A 5850-nucleotide genomic window follows, 5' to 3' on the forward strand; every position below is an offset into this window, starting at 1 on the left:
AGTTCTTTGTGTTTATAGGACTGAGATCTTGTTTTCTTGCTGGCTATTGGCTGGAGCTCATTCTCAGCAACTAGAGGTTTCTTATAGGTTCTTTTCACATAGTCTTGTTCATCTTCAAGCCAACAGTGGCATGCTGAATCCTCCAGATGTTTGAATCACTGACTTCTTCTGCCATCAGCCAGAGAAAACTCTCTGCTTTTAAAGAACTCATGTAATTAAGAGATGCCCATCTGGACCATGTCCCTTTCTTAAAGATAACTGTGCCATATAACATAACCTGATCATGCGAGCAATTTCTCATCATATCCACAGGTTCTACATACTCACAAAAGGCAGAACTTATATCAGAGCAAATGTCACTTCAGAGTCATCTTAGAATTCTACCAAACAAGATTGGTGATAATGATTAATGATAATGTGGTGATCAGTTTCTTTGTGTATTGAAAAGATGATCTCTTGAATCTTGAATATTATGTTCAGCTATGCAAAGTATGATAATAAGAATAAAAATGTTTAATTCTTATATAATAGAAAATCCACAGCATGATTATATTCCTTCCATAGAAAAAAGTGAGAAAGAAAGGGAAGATGCAAGGAAAAAAATTGCTGAAGGAATTGTCAGAAAGAAAACCACAGACCTGAGATGGAGTCACTTATGCTAGGCCATGTCCCCAAACCAGGGCCCCTAATACCTAGCCTGAGTGCAGTTTCAACCTCTCCCAGAAATGTAGTCTTAATGAGTCAGTCAGGAATTTTCTGATTAACACTAGTGAGGTAATCTGTCACATGGGCTGTCTATCCTCCAAAGGAAGGTGACATAATCTGTATGATATGACCCTCTGCCCTCATCCCTAATGGGAGGTGACCTTGACTGGAACAATCCTTTCTTTTCTTTTTCTAATAACTCTAGCCCCACCTTCCTTCCTATAAAAACCTTACACTTGTGCAGCTCCTTGGAGCATCTCTCTACTTGCCAGATGAGATGCTGTCCAGTTTATGAATTGTCTAATAAAGTCAATTAGATCTTCAAATTTCTCAGTTGAATTTTTGTTCTTTAATAGAGTAATAGACTTCAAATGATGTAATTCTCCATATTATGCAAAATGATGCATGCCTACTCTGTAGTCTTTGTTCTTATCTCTTTGAGCTGAGAGACAGTGACTTGAATTCTAATCTCTGCACTCACTTCCTAACTATAGGACTCTGGAAAGTCTCCAAGCTTCATTTGGTTCATGAAGATAATCACAGTGCACTTTCCTAAAGACAAACAACCCTGAGGGCCTGTCTGACTCTAAGATTCAGGAAGTTGGTTATGGATGAGATGTGAAGGATTCCCCATTGTGCAGAGTGGAAGTTGCATATTTTAGGATATTTAACAGGTACATATTTGCTTCTTTCAGCTTCTTACCTCATCCCCAAATCTGACTGGCCCTGTCCAGTCATTGCATTACCAATGACTGGCCCTCTTGTTGGGCCTCAGGTAGTTCCCATGGATGGTGGGCCACTCTCCCACTTTCCTTCTAGAAAAGTGAAAACTTCAAATCTCATTGGGATTTTTCTTCTTTTTTGAAATCACATTTATCTTGTAGGCGGAATCTAAACCCAAATCTATTTACAAAGCTATGAATATCTGATGGGCAGGACAGCAAGTTCAGTAGAGGAAGAAAACCTTTCTTAAGTGCCCATCAGTGACATACAAAGCAACCTGGAATGGAGAGTGGGAAAAGAGGTGGGCTTCAGCTTTCCCTCCTTTCATCCACTTTTAACTAGCTTACTCACAGCTTCCAGGGAGCCTATCTCCTCAAATGTTGCACTCTTTCCACAATCTTTTTAGTCTGCAGAGTTTGAAACCCTCTGCTGTCTCATCCTCCTCACCAGCTGTGGATCATTCCCTTCCCTTCCCTTCCCTTCCCTTCCCTTCCCTTCCCTTCCCTTCCCTTCCCTTCCCTTCCCTTCCCTTCCCTTCCCTTCCCTTCCCTTCCTTCCAGATAGAACTCTTGAAGCCAAGGATCCATGAAAATAGGGGAAAGGATGAAAGACAGTCATTTTCTGGTAAAATAGTCAGAGTTTTACACTGCCAATCAAGGGTTAGAGAAATTTCTCTATACCATTTTTTTTTTTAAATAGAGCCACAGTTTCTTTACTTAGTGTGATTTGAGTTGTACTCTTCTGTTTATATAGATTGGTTTACACCCAGTCCTGTAACTGAGTTGGTTTGGGTTTCTGTTGGGAAGAGTGTGTACATTTCTTTGTTCAATGACTGTTTCATTGCCTGGGCAAACATCAGTTTTATTCTTCATATCTGTGGTTTAAGTCCTCCTTGCACTTGGAAATGCAATTTTCCTCACATATAAGATTTCATTTCTAAAAAGTTAAGTCCCAATTTGCATGTACCATTGGATGATGCCATTAAATTAGTCAATATTAATAAATCTGGGATGTTCAACTTAAAGCTTTTAAAATTGATCATTGAAGAAAATAGGATCAAAATACTCTGGACTTTTGTTGCTTTCCAAATTGAGATGAGAGTCATAGGGTTCTATATTAATACGTCTATTTGAATTGAAAAATGAAATTAGATTATCTTGATAGAAAGAAACTCTGATTTGATGATTGGTTTGATGTTAGGAGTGGCGTTATTATCAGGTTATGTGGAAATAGTTTACTTGCTGCTACACACTTAGTTATAAAGTAAAAGAATCTCCTCACAAAATATTGCCTTAACACAGTTTAGTTAAAATTAGATATATTGTATTTCCCCAATCCTTTTTGAGTATACTATGTTAAACAAGGTGACTATAAATGAGAGTATCAGGAGTAACAAGATATCATTAACAGTTACTTGACAGGTCCTGATAAAATCCTTTACGTATACATCCTAGAAACTGAAAAAGTGAATAACAGAATGACTGTGTAATAAAATGTTTTACAAAAAAGAATAGTTTCCTATTCTTTGCTTTCAGCAAAATTGAAGGAATGCTAAAATTGTCAGCATATAGATCAATAAAATTAGTTTTAATGGTGGATCACCATGTGATTTTTGGTATAACAAAGATTCAAAGAATTAAATACATTGCTATGAGAATCTCTATAGATATAGCTACGTAAACAAAGTTTCTCAATGCTCTTACCTATAAAAAATGAAAATTAGTTAATAAATTAACGCTGTATCTTGCTGTTTTCATGTTTATAATATTTATGTACAAATATAGGACATATTTTAAAAAAATTTCTTCATTAAGAGATGTGTTTTTCATGAAAATTTTATTTATGTTTAACAACTATTTTTCAGTATTGTAATAATATATTTCTGTTTTGATATCAGTTTGCAATAATTATAATGGTAATTCAATCAGAAGAAAGTTTTTAAATCTTAAGTGATCAGTTGAATTTAGACCAAGAGCAGAGCACTTTACTCCTCCCTCAGAATGGAAGCAGCCCAGAAATTGGACCCTCATGCTCAAGAGAAGCAGGATTTCATCCAGCTCTTCTAGATTGTCAAGGTGCTGACCAAGGATGGCCTTGGCTGCCTGAAGACAGGAAATGGAATTGCCTGACTTAAGGAGGTCTTGGAGTACAATATATTGGAGGCAAGTAGCTGTGGGGTTTGACAGTGCTGATAGCTTTTCAGGAGCTGGTGAAGCCAGGGAAGCAGGATTGCTGACAGTCTCCAGCAGGCCCTGACTGTGTGCTGGTGGAACTGCTCTAAGCGTTCTTCCTTGTGTCACATGACATGGATTCATCCCTCACCCGTTGGGGACAGATTTGCTGGTATCAGAACCCAGGCATAGGTTTGGATGCTATCAATAATGTTTTGCTTCTGGAAGCATTTATCTATGCCTGCTGAGTCTCTACTGCTGGGAGCAGGCCTATTACCTGAACTTGATTGAGTTTTGCCTACAGAGATCCTTTTCTTTTTTTTTTTTTAATTTATTTATTCATGAGAGACACAGAGACAGAGAGAGGCAGAGACACAGGCAGAGGGAAAAGCAGGCTCCGTGCAAGGTGCCCAACATGGGACTCCATCCTGGGTCTCCAGGATCACAGCCTGGGCTGAAGGCGGTGCTAAACCCCTGAGCCACCCAGGCTGCCTGCCTACAGAGTTCCTATCAGATTGAGATCGAACAGATCCTGGGCCTCATCACAGGCCCCCAGGGCAATGTGAATCTTGGCAGATTCACTGAAAAGAGGTACAAATCTATTGTCAAGTATAAGATAACTTTCTATTCGTTCTATCTTCCTGTGGCTGCTGCCATGTATATGGTAAGCATAGGCAGGAAGAAAAGCATGCCAATGCCAAGAAGATCCTGCTGGAGATGGGGAAGTTCTCTCAGATCAAGATGATTACCTTGATCTCTTTAGGGATCCTAGTGTGACAGGCAAGATTGACAGAGGTATCCAGGACAACAAATGCAGCTGGCTGGGGGTTCAGTATCTGCAGTGGACCTCTCTAGAACAGCACAAGATCCTTCAGGAAATTTATGGACAAAAGGAGGCTGAGAAGGTGGCCCTGAATTAGGAGCTGACCCTGCCAGCTGTGTTCATGCAGTATGAGGAAGACAAGTTTGGAGTTTGAAGCACTACCATAGATTTATATGACTGGAGGATATACTGCAGATCCTTTGGCACAAAGACCTTTAAAGACCCTAAATTCCCAAGTCCAAGCATTGTTCTACACCTGAAGGTGCATGTGATCTGCTTTCTGGGCTTGCTTCATGATGTCCCACCAAACCTAGAGTTTCATTGCTAAAAAATAGATGAATATAAAACTCCAGTTATGTAGATCTTTACCCCATGATCTACTAACAGTAATACAAAGGCAACATTTGAAAATGAAATCTGGAAAGAGTATAGAGGAATGTCTTAATTTACCTATGAAAGAAAACGTTTAGAATTTTGTAACTGCAAACTATGTCCATTCTTAGAAATTTCTCCATTTTGGATATTAAATGAAACTAGTCCATTTAGAACTGAAGCTCTGAAGGTAGGGTTTGTGATCCCTGGGGCTCTTGTGTGAGCAAAGACCACAGTCTACTCCATGTCCATGATAAACATGTTTCCACTTTCTGGAATAGTTCACTTACATACTAAATTAAGTTTGGACATTTTGTGGAGTAGGATACAAGGTGTATAATAAAATTTAAAAGATATCACACAAGAATTCTAGGAAATTTTGAAATTATGGTAGGTTCTAGCTGCCCTATCTCCAGGATTCATGGGTTAACAGATTTTCTACTACTAAGGAGTCTTTTTTTTTTTTTTTTTTTTTTGCTACTAAGGATTCTTCAGTGAAACAATGGAGAAACCTACTTTAAAGGCTTCACCTGTTTAAACTGGTCCTTGTTGCCTTGGGGAAAGGAAGGATCACAGACATCACTAGTGCCTATATTCCATGTTGCACAGATGCATCCCTTGTCATCTGGTCATGCCGCTGTCCTTTTTCCTGAGGCCATTCTACATATGGTATTTAAAAGGAGTTTGTAGAAGTTCTGGAGGGTTTTCTTCTTGGCTGACATTCAAAGGGGAACTTTTTTTGCTTGGATTACAAGGAGGTCGATATCTCATTAACAGTGATGACAGATTGTAGAGGCTGTAAGCCTCATACCAAATGTGAAACAACCAATATGTTTATGAAATCATTTAATCCATAATCACAGCATATAATGAAAGGTGCTGGTGCCTTGGCATTGGCATTTACAAGGCCGACACCATGATATGTTTCTGTGAAGTACAGGTTCAGCGAACTGTGTAATTTATGAGTCATGAGAAAAAAGGATCCATCTGGGCAGTTCTTGAAGCTTGTTGAGGCAAGGTGATGTCTTTAATCAACCTGAGTACAAAAATCACACT

General features: G+C 38.8%; 1 pseudogene; it reads left to right on the plus strand.

Annotated features, from left to right (window-relative positions):
- The first annotated feature begins 3410 nt into the window (after nt 1-3410).
- Nucleotides 3411-4576, plus strand: LOC144294263 (farnesyl pyrophosphate synthase pseudogene; annotated as a pseudogene).
- The last annotated feature ends 1274 nt before the right edge of the window (nt 4577-5850 follow it).

This window comes from Canis aureus, chromosome 22 (genome assembly GCF_053574225.1).
Source record: "Canis aureus isolate CA01 chromosome 22, VMU_Caureus_v.1.0, whole genome shotgun sequence".
Classification (NCBI taxonomy): Eukaryota; Metazoa; Chordata; class Mammalia; order Carnivora; family Canidae; genus Canis; species Canis aureus.